At 42.9% G+C, this 19,815-nt stretch overlaps 1 protein-coding gene across 1 annotated transcript in view; it reads left to right on the forward strand.

The window, feature by feature from the left end:
• SORBS1 (sorbin and SH3 domain containing 1) overlaps window positions 1–19,815 on the forward strand; it is a 221,595-nt gene that overhangs the window by 44,872 nt on the left and 156,908 nt on the right. Inside the window, exon 2 of the mRNA XM_090277930.1 lies at window positions 15,744–15,832. The gene's annotated coding sequence lies outside the window, so the exon portion shown is untranslated. The remainder of the gene's footprint in view (window positions 1–15,743; window positions 15,833–19,815) is intronic.

Here is a 19,815-nt window from a genome sequence, read left to right on the forward strand (position 1 = left end):
AAAAGCCTTATGGTCATTGGATAAGTCCAAAGAGTTAAAGAAATTTTCAATGTTTTTATCAATCAGCATATACATATGCACATATGTAAAAACAAACAAACAAACAAAAAAAAACTACCTCTAAATCATCCAGTGGTTATCTCTGGATGGTGACTTTATAACTATTTTTCCTTTTCCCCCATTTTTGGAGGGGGTGTTATTTTCTAATTTTTAAAAAACAGTGAACAGTATTACTTTAATCAGAAGAAGTTATTTTAAAATAATACTCTGGTTGAAAAATACGGAGAAACAATTTTTGAATACTATCATTTCACTAAAGTATTTTTAAAAATATCTTAAGTTGGAAAATATATGCACTCAAGGTATCCTAGCCCACTTTCCTTTTTTTTTCTTCTTGTTTTTTAAATTTGTAGTGTTAATCAGTTACATATGCATATGGTTTCAAGACTCAAATAGTTCTCCAGGACCACAGTCTCCTGCCCCCTCACTTCTACCCCAGCTCCCCAGTGGCAGACATTTAAAAATATTAGCTAATTCTTTTGGTATTTACTTCCACATTTTTCGGTAACTTGTGTGTTTCGCTACTCTGGGACATTATCTGTTGACTCCTCACCATGTAAGGTAAGGATTTAGCTCTCCTCCTCCTCCCCATATACCACCTCTCTTTGTCCTAGGAAGAAAAATGCTGTCTTGCTTCTCTAAAAGTCAAGTCATACATTATGCTAGAGGACAAGGGTTCCTTACATGGAGTAACATGCACCTCTTTGGCCTTTTGTGATCTTGCCAAGAAGACTTTTAAGGTCTGTCCAGAATTCTAAGTTAACAGGTTTGGGTTGGGCCGTGTATTGTTCCTCGCTCCATGGATCATCCAGAACAAGGATCTGCACTGAATTAGGGCATCTCTTAGATGATGTTTTTTGGTACAAGTATCAATTTATACCCTTTGCTTTTATCATAAAAGTAGAGTATAGAGAAAATAAAGTGTCCTAGTTAATTGTGGCCATTGTCTGCTGGCTTTGGTTATTTTAGAGGTCCAAAAAGGTACCTGCTTGAACTCTCAGTCCAAGGACACTCTCCAAGAGACAGCTTCTATTTATATCTGACTGGTCATGTCCAGGGTTTGTGGGGCAGTGGCAGACATGCCTGTGTCCTGGGATCCAAGAGGGATTTGTACGGAGTCCTAGAAATGCCATCTTTTCCGGAAAAGCTGCTGCATGCAGTTCGGTCTCAAATTAGGACATGTGGACTCTGCTCTGAGTCTCAGTTTCCCGGAGCCACCCACAAACACCTCTGAATTCTTTGTCCAAATCTAGAGACCATTCCTCCAGGCTTCGGTTTCCTCCAGGCTCATGAGTGACTCCCGCCTCTTGACTTTTGTCTCTATTTATAGCCTTTCTCAGTTCTGCAAGAGTCTCCACTGGAACTCACACCAGTGATCTTACCCTCTTTCTCATTAATGAAGAGTGAGGGAAGGCAACAGGGCAATGCCCTTGTGACATCTATCGTAAGAAATGAAGATTTTGAGTCTTAAAGCTGTAAGCCACATGGATTGTACAGCTCTGCTTGCACACCTCCAGCAGCAAGGAGGTCACCCTCTCCAGTACTGGGTGGCTCCTTTCAGGAAAGTTCTTTCCTGATGAATAGACATCCTTGTCTGGGACTTCTATCCACTAAACAGATAAGGAGGCCTTAAAAGTACAGTTTGTTGAAACTACTCCACAAAAATTAATCTTCCTGTTACTCTGGCATAAGTGTTATTAAAAATGCTTTTAAGAGGCAATTATAAAAGATGCTGGTAGAAACTCAGGTTCTCTAAGCACCAAGTGTGTTGCCAGAGAGTTCAGTTTTGTTTTTCTTTTTCATTTTGATTTTGATTTATTTGAGTCTGATAGACCAGTATCAGTGACACGAGGAATAATTACAGTATCTTTGAAATTCTATCCTGGAACCCCACCAGGAACTGACTTAGATTTGTGCCAAGGAACACATCATAGGTTTTGGGTTTTTTAAAATGTGTTTTTAAAAACACTGGTTTGCAATGCTAGACTTTTTGATACTTGAAGAGCATTGTTTTAGTGGGTGGAGTTCTTTTTTGATCCTCTGAGTTGAAACTTCTTAATTCAGGGGTGACCACAGTGACTGTCTTGGATGGCGAGTGTAAGCAGCCTGTGAGAAGCAAGACCTGCATGTGTGTGTGTGCACATACACTTGTCTCTATTTTGTGAACTTGTTTTAAACTTTCCTTGATTCTTACTGCTTTTACTAATTCTTCAGATCTGGCATCTTAGGAAAACTATGTGATGTGATTCTATTTAAAGAAACTGGCAGCACTAAATGAACATGTTAACATTGGTGATCGGATTATTGTGTTTCCTTTGAGACCTCCTTTGCTTTTCCAGCTTCCTATAATGAACATATATTACTTTTATATTAGAGAAAATTATTTGGAAAAAAGCATGGCTGCTTTCAAACTCATTCCTAGTCTGCCAAGGGGGTAACAAGGTAAATTCAAGAGGGACAACAGGTTGGAAACAAGGGATGTTGGGAACCAAGGCTGCCTTGGGAAGTGTTGTCCCCAGTCTTTTTACCATTGATGATGCCTCTCTTTTGTATTTTTACTTATTTTTCTTCTAAATGTCCCTTGCTTTAAAAGATTTCATCTAACCCAACATTGTGTTTATTAAGTAATAATTCCTCCATTGTTGATCAAAGAGAATTGCCTGTTAGAGAATTATCTAGGTTACTTTATGGATTAATGCTATTCCAGCTAAGAGTAAAGATGTGTGAAGTTTGAGTGGGCCCTTCTGTTAGGCATGTGTCTGTGTTTACCTCAGTTGCTGCCTAAGTGTAACTTTCTGAGCTGAAGACTCAATGTTGGATTTCTGCAGTTAGAGCTGTTCTGTGTTTTGGACCCAGGACTCTATTCTCTCTGGTAGTGGTTTTTCTTCCCACAAATTCCTTGATTTTGTTTTCAATGTAACAACATCTAAAAACCTCAAACCAATAATACAATAAGGCTGATCTTTGCCTCTTTTCTCATCATCATCATAATCCTCATAATGGTAATAATAGTGGGCATCAGTTGAGTGAGCACTTACAGCGTTACTACCAGATACTATGTTAAATGTCTACACAGATCTCATTTGATCCTCTGTGAAGCAAGCACTGTTAATGAATCCCCTGATGGAGAAACTGAGGTTGAGTTTTTATGTCCAAAGTCATGAGACAGCAAAGTTAGGATTTATTTATTTTTATTTTTTTATAATACATTTTATTTAGTCTTTATTGTATTTTTTTCCGTTACTATTTCATGCCCTTATACCTGCCTTGCCCCAGCAATCACCACACTGTTGTCCATGTCCACGAGTCCTTTTTCCTTTTTGCTCAATCCCTCCACCTCCTTCCTAACTGCCCCTCCCCTACCAGCTGTCATCCTGTTCTCCATCTATGAGTCTGACCCCTTGTTAGTTTAGTTTGTTCATTAGATTCCACATATGAGTGAAATAATATAGTATTTGTCTTTCTCTGACTGGCTTATTTCACTTATCATTACGTGCTCCAGGTCCATCCATACTGTTGCAAAGGATAAAACTTTCTTCTTTTTTACGGCCGAGTTGTATTCCATTGTGTAAATGAACCATAGTTGTTTTATCCACTCATCTACTGATGGACACTTGGGCTGCTTCCATATCTTGGCGATTGTAAATAATGCTGCAATGAACATACAGGTGATTCTGTTCTTTCAAATTAGTGTTTTGGGTTCCTTCGGATATACAAGTATTCCCAGAAGTGGGATAGCTGGATCAGAAGGCAGATTCATTTTTAATTTTTTGAGTTATCTCCATACTGCTTTCCACAGTGGCTGCACCAGTCTGCACTCCAACCAACAGTGCAAAAATGTTCCTCTTTCTCCACACCCTCACCAGTACTTGTCGTCGATTTATTTATAAATTTTGGATGTTAACCCCTTATTAGATGTATTGGTGACTATGTCCTCCCATTCTGTGGGTTATTTTTATTTTGTTGATAATTTCCTTTGCTGTGCAAAAACTTCTTAGTTTGATGTAATCCCATTTATTTAGTTTTTCTTTTGTTTCCCTTGCCTGGGGAGATATACCCAATAAAATATTGCTATGAGCAATGTCTGATATTTTGCTGCCAATGTTTTCATCTACAATTTTTATGCTTTCGGGTCTAACATTTAAGTCTTTGATCCATTTTGAATTTAAGTCTTTGATCTATTTTGAATTTATTCTTATGTGTGATGTAAGAAGGTGGTCTAGTTTCATTTTCTGCATATATCTGTCCAATTTTCCCAACACCATTTACTGAATGAACTATCTTTAGCCCATTGTTGAATATTAATTGACTATAAAGGTATGGGTTTATTTCTGGGCTCTATTCTGTTCTATTGATCTATGTGTCTGTTTTTATGCCAGTACCATGCTGTTTTGATTACTATGACCTTATAGTATAGTTTCCTATTAGATAATGTGATTCCTCCAACTTTGTTTTTCTTTCTCAGGATTGCTGTTGCTTTGTGGACCCTTTTGTGGTTCCATATAAATTTTTGAAATATTTCTTCTAGTTCTGTGAAATACATCTTTGGAATCTTGATAGGAATTGCATTAAATCTATAGATTGCTTTGGGGTAGTATGGACATTTTAATATTGTTAATTCTTCCTATCCATGAACCTGCTATGTGCTTCCACTTATTAGTATCTTTTTCAATTTCTTTCTTCAGTGTCTTATAATGTTCTGAGTACAGGTCTTTTACATCCTTGGTTAGGTTTATTCCTAGGTATTTTATACTTTTTGTAGCAATTGTGAATGGGATTGTTTTCTTAATTTTCATTTTTGTTATTTTGTTATTAGCATATAAAAATGCAACTGATCTCTGGATATTAATTTTGTATCATGCTACTTTGCTGAATTCACTTATCAGCTCTGGTAGTTTCTTGCTGGAATCTTTGGGGTTCTGTATGTGCAATAAATATCATGTCATCTGCAAATAATGACAGTTTTACTTCTTCCATTCCAATTTGAATGCCCTTTATTTCTTCTTGCCTGATTGCTGTGGCTAGGACTTCCAGTACTATGTTGAATAAGAGAGGTGAAAGCAGACATCCCTGTCTTGTTTCCGATCTTAAGAGGAACACTTGTAGTTTATGCCTGTTGAGTACGATGCTGGGAGTGGGTTTGTCATATAAGGTCTTTATTATTTTTAGGTATGTTCCCTCTATTCCCACTTTGCTGAGAATTTTGATCATAAATGGGTGCTGGATTTTATCAAAAGCTTTTTCTGCATCTATTGATATGATCTTGTGGTTTTTATCCTTTAGTTTATTTACGTGGTGAATCACATTTATTGATTCGCAAATGTTGTACCAACCTTGCATTCCCAGAAGAAATCCCACTTGATCATGGTGTATGATCTTTTTGATGCACTGCTGTGTTTGGTTTGCTGATATTTTGTTGAGGATTTTAGTGTCTATGTTCATGCAAAGCTAGGATTTAAATTGCTTTCCATCTCTTACATCGTTCATACCCTTTCTCTTTTAATTCCTTTCCTTCTTAATCAGCTCTTTCCAGACAGCACCTCAGCTTCGGGTCTTTTTCACATCTCAGCATATCACGTTCTTGTGTGCCAGGAGGTTCAGGAAAGATGGCCAGACATGTGTGATGAAGCGCCATGGTGCCAGAAGCTCCCCCTCCTGCATCCTGACAGACCAGGAGAGTGGGTTTATTCCCAATTGTGTGGAAACTGGAGTTAGGGTTGGTTCTCTCTTTTCTAATTTCCCACTTTTAAATTGGGGCTTTACAGGGTCCAAGGAATCATTTTCAGCCACAGAAATAACAACCGAGTGCCTCCAGTGCAGTTCACCAGTTTTTTTTCTTGTGCCCTCTAAGAGTAGGAGGCATAGAACCCCTTAGATTCCTTTCTTCAGGAAAGATGAGGAAGCTCGAGGCGGTACCGCCATTCCCACAGAGTGCCTTTAGTTCCATTCTGAATGTAACAGGGAGTCTTAATTTTTATTGGGTCATAGACCCCTTTGAGAATCTGATGAAAGCTTTGGACTTGTTCCCAGAAAAATCATAGTGGCCATAACCAACATTTATGTTGTAGGCATTGTGCTAAGCACTTACATGTATTACCTCTTCTAAACCTCATCGTAACTCTTTGAGGTTGTATGTACTGTTTTTATCCCTCTTCTACAGATGAGGAAACTGAGGCATTGAGATATTAAATGACTTGCCTGTGGATGCACATTTAGGAAGTGTTATAGGGTCTTTGCATATGATTTCAGTTGGACCCCAGGATCCAGAGTATCTCAGTTCTAGAATAGCCACACCTGCATTGCTTAAAGAGGGAGATTTGTACATGTAACAGGACAGCAGGTGGATACCAACCCCCACAGCTGGTGAGCAACCTACTAGTCAAGGTGGTGGAGGAAGGAAAAGCTGCTCTTGGCTCCCCTTTGAGAATCCTCCCCCATCCTCTTGGATCAGTTCTGTACATCTGCGTGGGGTTTCTCAGTGTCCAAGCATTTCATGAATCCCACTCAGTTATCTAATTGACATTTAATGGTAGGTGGGGAGTCAGAAAAATCTGGGCTTCTCTCCTGGTTCTGCCCCTCCAAGCTGTGTGACGCAGGTAGTCATTCACTCTCTGAGCCTGCCTGCTCTTCTGCAAACCAGGGAGGGTGAACTCTGGCCTTCATTAGGATGCGGAGGGTCTCCCCACTGTGTGCAGAAGGCACTGTTCTTAATCTGTCTTCAGAGTAGTTCATCAGCCAATGGCCTGCTTCAAACACATTATGCACATTGTTCTGGTAGTTAGATTAATGGACCCGGAAACATACCTGTGACCACTGGCCACACTTGACAACTGCAGCTTTGAAAGATATAGTGGGTATATTCATAGAGTAACAATCAGAAATCATAATAAATAAGATTTTGGATAGTTTGTACCCTCCTCCGGTCTCTGCCTTTCTATTCTGCACCTGTTTGTCCATGACCCCACAGTAGTATCCTTCATATTACAGAGCCATGGACTATGTCAGTGCTGGAAAGGACCCTGATCACCTAAGGCCAGCCTTCTTATTATGCAGGAATGGAAATAGGCTCAGAGAGGTGTAGGAACTTGACCAAGACCACACAGCTAATCCTTGACAGAGCCAGAACTTTAGTTGTATCACGTGACTGTCCTTATTGCTCCTCTTAATGCTCTTCACAACCAGATACAACTCTTGCTCAGTTTTTACCTTGTCCCCTGTACTTGCTAGGTCATTCTCACAATACTTTTTCCCTCCTCCTCCTCACTGCCTCCCACCCTGCCTCAATGTGTGGTGAAGGAAGGAGCAAAGCCATCTGTATGAGCAGAGCCATTTCAGAAGTTCTTTCTTGTGCTAGGCCCACAGTTTACACATTCAGATCATTGTAGCTTCCCCAGGCGCCGGGATGAATCCCTGCTGTAGTCAGAGACCTACCTGAGGAATACCCCCCTCCGTAGGTTACTGTCTCCCCATGAAAGAAGTGATGGATATACCCAGCCAATGTGTTACTGGAAGTTTTGGGGAGCCAGCCAAGGTAGTATAGTTTATTAATGACTGTGCCCAGGTTCTCTCTCCAGCGGAGGTCCAACTTGGGTATGAAGAGCTTCCTTCCTGGGGCAGGGCCGGGTGTTCAGAGTGGTGACATGAAGCACCACTGGGCACTAGCTCAGCACTCACTGCTCTTTGCCACGTGCCAGTGTGAGTGTCCATAGCCTTTCTTCTCTTCTCTCTGCTAGAGTGTTCCGTTGTCTATTACTCAGCTTTCCCAGTTTCTCTGCCTTCTAAGGAAAGTTTTCTCTTCGTTAACTCAGTCCCTGGGTATGTTTCATATAGGGTCAGGGCAGTGAGTAGGAGCTGAGTTAAGCAGGAGTTGCGGGTGAATAGTGTGTGTGTGTGTGTGTGTGTGTGTGTGTGTGTGTGCGTGCAAGGAAGGACTTTAGTTGTATCTGAAAAGGTCCAGAACTTGTAAGAGAAGATGGAATGGCGGCTAAAGGAATGGAGAAGGAAAAATGCTTATGAGCTGCGCATTAGGGAGGTGGGAGGAGTGAAGAGATAAATAGCAGTTTCTAGAATAGCTGCTGTGTGTAGGGTATGAAGTGGTAGAAAAGGAAGGACTTTTAAAGATATTTTCCTATGCAATAAGGATTTCATTCCATTAACATTTTGAATTACTTTTTATTATGTTTGGGCTTGATTGTCTGCTTGCGTGGCTACCTGGAGACCCAGCTGTGTTCATGTTACCGGTGTATTCGCCCAGGGAGACAGAGGCTGAGTGTGGGGCAGAGGAATATGAGACTCTGCACAGTGGGCGATTTGGGGGAAATGCTTTGTGGTGGGTTGGGATTGGGGAGGGGGTGTGGCGGTCCAGGACTGATGTGCCAGAGTCTGTGTGTAGTTTGTGTTAGTACCTTCCGGACAAATCCCAGATCAATTTCCTGCATTAAAAATAAAAAGGAATATGTCAGAGTTCTCAGATTAGTTCTTATTCACAGTGTACTCTACTTCTAAGAAAATCCGAGGCAGTAACTGTTTGGTTTAAATAAAGAGGTTTTTTATTTTTATTTTTTATGCCAGTGGGCCTCATGGGGTTGAATTGATCTGTGTGCTCTGTCCAGCATTCATGGTCAGTAAAATGCCTTCTTCCAATGGCTGAAGACTCCAGAATAAACAGGCACTGAAGCTTACAGGTCTCTCTATGGAAGTCCTGGCCCCTTTCTGGGCTCCTAGGAGAGTGGGAGAAACTTCTACAGAAGAACCCACAAGGTTGGCATGACGTCCAAACCGCTCAAGCAAGAGTTGGTGGTTCTGGGTACCAGGCAAAAGGCAGAAAGAGAACCTGTTGCTATGGGAATACTCAACAAGCTCAGTCTTTTTAGCCCAGTTGCCAAGGCATATTTTTTGATCCTCCTAAGGGGCTTTGTGTGAGGGCAGCAAATGTCAGCTGCCTTCTGGTGCTTGAGACAATGTTTAGGGCAGACAGTCACTTCCTACCTAAGTTTAAAAGGTATCAGGAAAGCAGCCCTCTGCTGGGGGAAGGCCCTGATCGATTTCTGGCTCCTCCATAGACCACACCTGCCTTGTTTCAGGCTGACTGGTCTGCAGGCCGGGGAAGTCCAAAGGCAGCCCTGACAATATTGGTTATGGTTGCTCAGTGTTTCTCAGAGGGATGCCTAGACCATGGGCTTCGGAATGCTCCAAGGTTCTTGTGAGTAGTGTGCAGACCTGGATCGACTCCACACGGGCGGAGTCAGAGTCTGGGGGCAGGGGGTTGGGGCTCCCCAGGTGTTTCCTTTGTACTCTATGGGTGGAGAGCCACTGTGCCATCTGCAGTCACTATGCAAACTGGGCGTTGTGGTTAGTAGCTTGATGCCAGGAGAGCCTGGGTTCAGGTTTTGTGGTCTTTAGGCAGCCAGGGAAAGAAGAAGGGCGGGAAGTGCACTGGTGTTGAGTACCAGCTGTGGGTGGATGCTGTGACTCTTTGGTGTCTGATTTGTGCTCCCCCTCAGTTATCATGCCCATGAACAGGGGAGGAAATGGATGCCAGAGAGATCCAGAACTTGCTTAGGATCATGCAGGTGGTAGGTGGAGACCAGGCTTGACCAAGCTCTCGTTTTTCCATTATGATTGGAACCCCCATGCTAGGATGTGGAGCGCCTCCTCCAGCCTGGCTGTGCAGTAGCAACACGGTGTCAGCCATGTATGTAATTTAAGATTTTCTAGGAGCCACATTAAAAGGTAAAAAGAAACAAGTGAACTTAATTTTCAGTACATATTTCTTTACCCCAGTGTATCTAAAATATTATTTCAATATGTAATCGATATTTAAAAATATCAGTGAGAACTTTTGTATTATATTTTTTCCACACCAAAAATTTCAAAACCACTGTGTGTTACCATTACAGTACATTGCAAGTCACCCTAAGGCACATTTCAAGGGCTCAGAGGCCACGTATGGCTAGTGGCTACCTTGCAGGACAGTCCAACGCCAGCACCTGACTGGAGAGATGCCTCCTGCGTGGCTGCCAAGGGTAGCTAGGGGTCACAGTGTTTTAAATTAGTGCTTTCTAAATGCCACAGGAAGAATCAGTGCCGGCGGTCTGCATGAGTGTCACCTGAGGAGGAGACTATTAAAATTCCCCATCAGTCTGGAGCCCCAGGTGATTCTTCAGTGTAGTCTGGTTGGGAACAACTGCACTAAAAACATTCACTGGGCAGTTTACTTGGGTGCTCTGACTTTGCCCTCCCCCTTTGCGGAGCACTTGCATTCCAAGCACGTTCGGTGGGGGCGGAGGTAGAGGTATGATGGGAAAGGTGGGGGAATGTGTGCCCTGGGGGCCTTTTTCCTCTCCTACATATAGAACTGCAGTTTCAATGGAAAAAAGAAATCCTGTTTACTTACCTGGATGTGATCATGCATAAGGGGTAGAACCTTCCCTTTTAGTGGCTGAAAGCAGGATTCCATGTTGTCAGGAAAGGCAAGTTCAAAGAACCAAAATATTCATGAGAGAATGGGATACTGTGCACTTTAGCTGTTTTCTTTTCCAGTGGTTTGGTTTTTAAATGTGTTTGCTGACTTAGAGTAAGAAATTTATCCCTGAAGAGTTACATCCAGGGGTCTAAACCTCAGAGGCCAGGCAGGTAATGTGATGAGGGGTGGGAGATTGCAAATCAAACTCTCTGGAATGTTCTTCATGTGCACAAAAATGTGGGTGTCTCTCCTGTTTGGGGGAAATACAAGATCCACTTGGTCTTTCATTTCCCTACTGTCATAGAAAAGTACTTCTCTTTTCAGAGAAAAAAGCAAGGCAAACACCATGATAAATGGCAAGTGACACTTGACCTTGGTGTTTAGGGACATGAGTCTGAGAGCCTTGCCCATCTGAGGGGGAATAACTACCACCCAGCTCCAACCAGATGTTGTCCCTGAGGCTCACTGTTACCAGATCCTGATATTTTTAAGGAGAAGCCACAAATTCACAATATTTAAAAGGTAAAATCTTTGGCTATTTTTAAAAAATAATTTATTATTATTATTTTTTAATTTAGAGCTTTGCAGACAGAGAGACTAGCAAATGTAACAGTCTTTGTGGGGAAGGAGCCTCTGGCGATCTACAGGGGTTGCTCTGGCCTTCCGTCAGGATTTCTCAGGGGGCCCTCCAATCAGATTTAAGGTATCTTGTCTTCGGAGTGGAGGAGGGGAAAGGGAGGGAACCACCAGCTTTGGGAGGAAGAAAGTATGAAGTCACTGTAAATGTTTTAAAGTGGATGTGCTTTTTTTTTTCCCCCCTAAGTGGAGGTAAAAATCATTTTCCTATTTTTAAACTAATTTTATTCTACTTTATGGGGTTTTGTGTCATTCAGAGAACCTGGCAACATTCATTCTCCCTCCTACTGAATCTGCAGAGTGGGTGGGAGAACTTTAAAAACTCCTCCAAACCTACTTCCCTTTGCCAAGGGGTACGAAGGGAGGACAGCTGGGCAGTAGGACCAGAGGCAGGAGATGCTTGAGTCACCTTGGCGTTCAGCATCTTTGGAAGCTTAATGGCATTCACGTTCTAAGGATGTGGCACTGGGCATGGCCCTGAAGGGATTTGTTCTGGGAAATCGGGAAGTGCTGTACAAGGTCAAGAGGGAGTTTATTTTGCATATATTAGAAAGTTATCTTAAAAATAATAAATGCAGTGTGATTTAAGAAAAAAAACCCTGCACAAAAGAAATAAGATAATTATTCTGATTTGTTTCCTTCCTGAGTTGGTCAGCGTCAAGGTCAGCTGGGGATTTTCTCCAGTCTGGACTGGCCTTCTGAGCAGGCCTTAAGGTCCACTAAATTAGTGGACTCTTTGGTGGCTGCTTAGATTTCAGAGGCTGGTGGCAAGACGAAGTAGTTGGGAAATGGGTTGGCTTGATCATCTTTTGGCTGGAAGACATGAAATTTGAGGTATATTTTTGAAACAAACTGGAGCGTTTGAATGCAGTATATTGGCATACAGTGATTCGCCAGTCAGACAAACAAAAGACCCCTTGAAACATCAAAAACAACAAAAAGTCAAGCATGAGTGAGTGCTTTGTGTTATGATGGAGAGACCATGGTGCTGTGGGAATGTGTAACCGAGAGCTCCCATTGGTCCAGAGCTAGATGGTCTGGATTGATGTTTGGTAGGAATGAAGGTAGCTAAGGTGACTTTCACAGATCCAGTATTGTTCTTTATTTGGGGGTTTGGGTAGAGATTAGGGAGGTAGTTAGGGCCTGGAGCAACTCTTGTGATTTCTTTGGGAGGATTGGGTCAGAGAAGAGTCTTGTTTTAAACAAGGATATAATGGTACAGTAGGAAATAAATGGACTTTTTAATACTGGATGGAGGACCACCAAAAGGGACCAGTTAGTATCTTGAGTTTTTCCTAGACTTCCTGCCCGCCCATGTTCTTCCACATTTCCATTCAAGTGAAGAACCTTTAAGTTGAAGGGGACTCTTGTCCTAGTGAAGGGTGCTGTGCTTTGCTGCTGGGCCTTGTAATCAGGAAGGCTGACTTTGGTCTACCACGATTTTCTCTGGTACTGGGCTGAGGTCACATGGTAGCATCTGGTGATATCAGGGAAGAGTTCTCTCTAGGCTGTCTGTTCAGGGAACCAGCTTACTCTGATCTGTCATCTTTGTGTTACGCAGCATTTACTTTGCCATTCTTGGCTTGACATTGCTCAGGTTGTTACTTGACCACAATGTGAAAATCTGGAAGCAGAAGAGCTCTGCTGGCTTGGCAGGTTTCCAGGCATTGCATTGATCTGCAATGTCCTACTCTTTAGGCAGTAAGGACCTGATCAGAGTGCTGTGTGCCTGGAAACTGTTCCTCGAAGGCCACCTTGATGACTGGATGCTCCCAAACCCTCTGTTCTGCCAGGGTGAGCTGCACAGGTTACGAGGACACAGGTCTCCTGTTGAAATTGGACCAACTGTAGTAATTTACCTGGGGCACTGGCATTGGGTCATGGTATACAGGGGCTGGAGCAAGGAGAGGGCCCCCTTCATTTACAGTATCTCGTTTCCATCCTGGCTGCTGGCATTTTATGTATTTTTATTTACTTAAAATAAAAAGGAGTTAAGTGATGGTTGTCATGATGTGATGTAGGGAGTGGGTAAATGTACTAAGAATGTGCAGCTCCCCCAAAGCCTGGATCCTTGAAGCCTGCCCCAAGGGTGCTGAATTACTGAGCTTAAGGAGCTTGTACGGGAGCTCCTGCAGCCTCTGGGTGAAAGATACCCTTTTCCAAATGGGCACCAGCATCTGAGCATCAGAATCACCTGAATAATTCTTGGGCCTTCAAATCAGAGATTCTGATTTATTGGGTCTGGGTCCCAGGAATTTTGTTTTTCCTCTTTGAGTGAGAAGAGTCCCTCAGTTAGAGATCTAGGGAAGCTCTTTTCTTTGAGTGAATTCTGCCTCCTTGTTTCCTCATACTGACCTTGAACATGGAGCGCTAACTATGGCTGCGTAGCTGGTCTTTACTCCTCTTTATGCCCCTTTCCCAAAGCTTGTCTTTGGGGGATAACCTGCGCCCCCCGCCCCCCCCCCCACCTCTGCCAAGCTTTGCCTCAGCCTGGATGAGGAGCGAGGCCTCATCTCTTTCTCATTTGTGAAGAACAGGAGAACTCCTCCCAGGGATTTTGATGGGCAGATATACTGGGACATTTTCTCATAAAATTTCCGGCTTGAGGCTTGACTGCATAGCTGATTCTGGCCCTGGAAATCCAGGCCCTGAGGGGGAAACAGGACCATCTCATGACTAGCACAGGGAAACAGTCTGTTTACTGTCTTCTTAGAGACCTTGTTTCTTCGGCCTGCAAACTCTGAGACAGCACAGGTTGGCTGGAGGGAGTCCCAGGTGGGCCAGGGAGCCCGGCTTAACTGGTGGCCCTCCGGATAAGGGAACGTGGTGAGATAAACTTCCAGAAGTGTGTGTGTAGGTCTGTGCATGAAGTCTCAGCGGATGTGGGGGCACATGGTAAAACGCAGAGGTTTCTAAGGCCCCTGAGGTGATGTGAGATTTGGACCAGACCAAATTGGAGGGGATGCTCTCAGTCCTTGCTTCTGCCCACGTTGTCTCAGGACCTGTACTTCTCACCTCCCCCTCAGTTTGCCCCCTGCCTGCCCCAGGCCCATCCCTGCTGTAGGGCTTCCTCAGGCCCCTGCCCATGCTGGGAAGCATCTCTTCACCTCGGCTGCACCAGGAGCCCCTGCTCAGTGGTCCCATCACACCTGTGCCACCCAGCTCTTTACATTCACCTGTTTTTTTCAAATTCTCTCTGAGTGTCTGGGTCTGTCTCTTATCACGACAGACCACCTTAAGGGCGAGGACTGGGTCTTGTTCATCTTTGTGTCTCAGTCACCTTGCACACTGCCTGGCATGTAATAGGGTTCAGTAAATATCTGTTGAGTGAATGAATCAATACATTCTTTGAGGGGATGATATAAATAACTCCCATCAAGGTCTTATAGTTGAACATTGTTTACTTATTACACTGGTAGTACCTTGTACATAAGATTATTTATAGCCTTGTAAATGGAAATTTTTCTCGCATAAAGAGTATATTTTGGACATTACCTGAACTGCTGAAGTAGTAGATGCATTATATTTGTGAGAATTTTTTTGTACTTAAAGCAACAAAATTATTGAAAGTTTTACATTAGGAAATGAACCTTTAGGGAACTTAATATAATTTACTCTTACATTTTTTGACAAATGAAGGTATAGCGAGCATTTTAGTACAAAGTATGTTGAATACTTCAACTGTAGTTTCCTTGAATTTAGTATTAGCTTTGAGAGACACACACAGATCTGTGTGTGTGTGCGTGTGTGTGTGTGTGTTGTGTGTTTTGCTTCATAACATAAGACGACTGTGCAGTGGGGCATAGTGAAAGATTGTGGATTGGCAGTCAAGAGACCTAGATTGTAGAATTAGCTCTGCCTCTAACTGTGGAAGTGGGCAAGTCAGTTTCCTGCTTACATGTCTATTAGCTGGGAGTTTTGTACTTGTTCAGGGATTGCAAATGTCTTCAGGGGTGAGGTTAATAACTTAAGCTGGTATATGTGCTCTACCATTTTTTCTCTTGGAACTCACAGCCCCCTTTTCTTCTTTCTTCCTACTTTTGTTAAACTCATAGGTGGAGGGAAATAGTTCTGTACCACAAGAAAAACGATGATGCAAGGGCAATGATAATCACAACTCTTCTTTGTGTTGAGACAATAGGGAGTGGTGGGGACTGTAGCATATTGGAATAGCCAAGCTTGACTATGAAGGGCAGCTATGACTTAGCACCAGCTGATCATATTCAGAAATATGGCTTACATTTTCTAAACATATCCTATAGCTCAATGTAATACCTCTATAGGCTAGATGTGACCCATTGGACTTTCACTTTGTGATCCCCACTATACATAATCTCTATGCTTCTTTCTGCCCAGTATCCAGTGATGCTAAGTGGGGGGGTGGGGGGGCATGGCAACTGGGGGACTGAAGATTCTTGTTCTACGTGGGCAAGTCAGAGTGGGAAGGGAGTAGACTGGAAGAGGAGGATGGGGACTTCGAGTGTAAACGGAATGCCTTGGAACTGGATTTTGGGTGGTCTCCTTGGAGAGAGGCCACAGGTACCTGATTCATACCAGATGTTCTATATGTTTGTCATTGCAGGAACTGGCATTTGTTGGAAGAGTTTATGAAACCCTCTCTCTGCCCAGAGCTCCCAGACCAATGCATCTTTCCATCTCCTTAAACCACTGGTAAATATATGTGTTTGGTTTTTTTTTCCTTCTGCAATGAACAGAAATATTTTCAGTGGACTATAGGATATGATTTTCAGGGAACCACACTGCTCTTTCCATTATAGAAGGAAAGGAAGGACACTGGGCTGGAACTAGGCTTATCTGCGTCCTGGTACCTCATGGATTCTGCCACTTTTACTGTGGGATGTGAGATGAATTGTTGGACTTCTCTGGGCCCTAGTCAGAAATGAATCCTGCCTGCTAAGAAATTGCATATATGAGAATGCTTCAAAGGGAATACAGTGCTTGGCAAATATGGTAATCCTATCTGGCATGGCGATTCTAAGCTAACAGATGAAACACAAACACATGATGAAAATGTGAATTTTAAATGCCTGTCTTCTGAGAACCCCAGAGTGGTTCTTCAGAAAATTTGCAATTTTTTTATTTCTTCTGACCACTGCAGCTGCTGTATTTTTTTTTTTTAAGATGAATTAATTACATTTCATCATTACCTTCATTTTTATTTGTGATCAGAGAATGTCACAGTTAAGAATTGTTCTTCCTTTTTGGAAAGAAACTTATTTACTCATCACAACAGGTAAACGTTTTGCCTCTGCGGCAGTTGAAAGAGGCAAAAACATGTCCTTAACAGTGATGTGTTCCACAGCTGAGAGAACGCATCATGGCCTGCCAGCTAGCTGCTGTTGGAGGTCTCGTGTGAGCCTTGGAGGGGCAGGACCACCATGAGCCAGGGTAGCAGTGGGACCTGTCCAGCTTGATTCCAGATACTGTTCTGAGAAAAGCTGGCTTCTTTGTCGCTGACTGCCTGGTCAGCTCTCATCATGTGGACCCGGTGCTCCTGTGTCCCTGTGAGACAAATCCCAGTGGCACAGCCCCCTGGGGAGCTGGCCGGGTGCTGAGCACTGGAGCAGGAAGGAAGGGCACTCAGTCAGGACAGGCACATCCAGGGTTAGGGACCCATCTCAGACTTGAAAAGCTGATTGTTCAGATTACTGTGTCTAAAGGCACATGGTGGACATTCTGGGTTCTATAACTGGAGTCCCATCTGGTAGGCAGGAAGAGCTCTGTGGTGAGAGTCCCTGGGGAAGCAGATGGTCTCAGGTGGGTGGGACACTTACCCATTCAGCAAGTATGTATTAAATGCCCACTCTGTGCCCAGGCACTGCTCTGGGCACAGGAGATTCTGTGGCACAAGACCGACTGTGCCCCTGTTTCCCTGGAGCTTAGATCTGAGTGCCAGTGACAAACAAGTATTGAGCCCTATGGGGACAAGGGTCTTTGCTTATCTTATTCACCACTGTATCCCCAGCTCTTGAAAGAGCACCTTGCTCATGGTGGGTGCTCATTAGATGTTTTGCGAATGAAGTAAATAACTAAATAGATAATATAATTTGAGGTAGTAATAAGGGGTATAAAAAAAAACACACACAAAGCGCCCTGGCCGGTGTGGCTCAGTTGGTTGAAGCCTTGTGGGTTCGACTGCTGGTCAGGACACATGACTTGGTTGCAGTCTGATCCCCAGTCCAGGCATGTATGATCCCCGGTCTGGGTGTGTACAAGAGGGAACCAGTCGATGTTTCTCTCTTTCCCTTCCGCTCTCCCTTTCTCTCTCTCTAAAAGCAATGAAAAAAAAAAAAAAGAAAGAAAAGAGAGAGCAAAGTGAGGGACTGGATGGGGCTCGTTTTTGAAAGAGTGGTCTGAAAAGGCTTCTGTGGGGTGGAGGGGCAGGGAGAAAGCGGGGCAGAGATTTCATGTAGAGCTCAGAATGGAGTGGAGGAACCTGGGGAGGAGTGTTCAGGCCAAGGGAACAGCAAGCTAAAAGAAAGGCCTTTGATGATGGCGGAGCTTGGCGTGATAGAGGACCAGGAAGGCAGCCAGTTTGGCTGGCCTTGAGCTGGGGGTAGTTATGAGGAGGGAGAGTGATATGAAATGAGATCAGTGGTAGGTGGGAGCCAGATCTTGTAGGCCATGATAAGGAGTTTGGATTTTATTCTGAGTGTGATTGGATACCCCTGGAGAAGTTTGAGTAATACAGTGATGTGACCTTATTTGTGCTTTAAAATGATTTTTCTGGGTCCTGAGTGGAGAATAGACTTTGGGGGCAAGAGTAGAATCAGTGTAGCCTCCAGGAGGCTCTTCTAGTGACCCAGGTGTGGCTTGGATTCGTGTGCTGGATTTAGAATGTTGTGAAGTGGTGAGAGTCAGGGTGTATAACCAGGAGAGTCTGCTGGGTTGGGTGTGGATTTAAGCAGAAAGGAGTCAAGGATAAGTTGGTGTTTTAGGGTGAATGGAGTTGCTATTTACTGAGATGGGGAACAAAGAGGGAGGTTTAGGGGGAGCCTAAGAGTTTTGTTTGGGACATATTACATTTGATACTCTCATAGAGATATAGTTGCCTGGGGCTGGAAATGGTACCTTGAGAGTTATCTAGATGTAGATGGTATTGAAAGTGATGGGACTGGATGAGATCACCTAGGGAGAGAAAAGAGGGATAGATAGGATTTGGACAGAAAAGAAGGAAGGCAAAGCATGGGTTTTTCCATATAAAATCCCTACTAAGAAGTAAGTGAAGACACATGCTAATGAATATGGAATGATTTCATGTCATTCAAATATAAATTATTTAAATATGAATGTGATATAAGAGTAGTAACAAAGCCTCCCCTTGTATAAAAATATTGGAAATACTATGACTCCCCCAAAACAAGAAAATTTGTTTTAGCTCATGCATACAGAGAATAGGTTGGTGATTGCCTGCGGTGGGGGGTGGGGAGTGGACAAAATGGGTGAAGTGAGTCAAGATGTACAATCTTTCCAAAATAAATAAGTTCTGAGGGGGTAATGTACAGCATTGTGACTATATTTAATAATACCATATTGCATATTTGCAAGGTGCTAAGAGAGTAGATCTTAAAAGTTTTCATCACAAGAAAAAAATTCTGTAACTATGTGTGGTACAGGTGTTAACTAGACATATCATGGTGATCATTTCACAGCCATGTAAATACCAAATCATTATGTTGTACACCTGGAACTGATACAATGTTGTATGTCAGCTGTACCTCAAAAAGATATAAAATGAAAGAATGTTAGTTTTAGAATTGCATGATTTTAAATCTGGTCAGCTAAGTGAATTGTAACTGTATTTATGCAATTGGCACATGGTTGTGCCTTTAGCTGGCAAGAGAAAGATCTAGCATCCTCTGCCAATAGCTTGTAAACTACACTGTTCTTTGTATGCACTGGGACTTTACAAGCTATTTTGACTATTAAATTTAATTCACTGTTAGTGCTTCAGATTTTTTTCATCCTATAATTATATCATCCAAAAGTTCATTAAATGAAGGTTCACTGTGTGAAAAACATGCCTGAAAAATCAGTCACTTTGCAATGAAAGTTAGAAGTGATAGAATTTTATGAAGACGATCAAACAAGGGACCATAATTTGCAGTACCTCAATTTAGGAAGTATTTAGGGTGTCTTTGAAATAGCAAGAATAAATGCTACAAAATAAAAAGCAGCAAAAATATACTCTGAATCTTGTAGTACAATAGATGTATGTGTTTCAAGTACCACCCATACTGTCTACTGCCATTGAATGATAAGTTCTGTTCTGAATCCCATGCATTTTCATCTGTCTGTGGGTTTCTGGCATAAAACACAGATGCTACACACTGGTTTTGTCCATTTCCCAGACATACTGCCCTACTGAGTTTCCTGCACATTCTCATGGGGCTCCTTAGGTTTTCCATTTTGAGATTACCTGGTGAGTTTCTATAGTCTTGTTATCTCCAGCCCCATGGACAGCGTTGTCCCTTAACCACAGTTACCACCTCAAAGCCTGCCAGCCTTCTCTCTCCTGCCCTGAGCGTGGGCCCCACCCAGCTCTGACTGCCTTGGCGAGCCCCCCAGTTAAGCTGCCCCTCCAGGCTTCTTTGGATATCCTCAAGATTCCTTTGAACACATTGTCACTTTTT

Source organism: Furipterus horrens, unplaced genomic scaffold (genome assembly GCF_987537825.1).
Source record: "Furipterus horrens unplaced genomic scaffold, mFurHor1.1.pri manual_scaffold_5, whole genome shotgun sequence".
NCBI lineage: Eukaryota > Metazoa > Chordata > Mammalia > Chiroptera > Furipteridae > Furipterus > Furipterus horrens.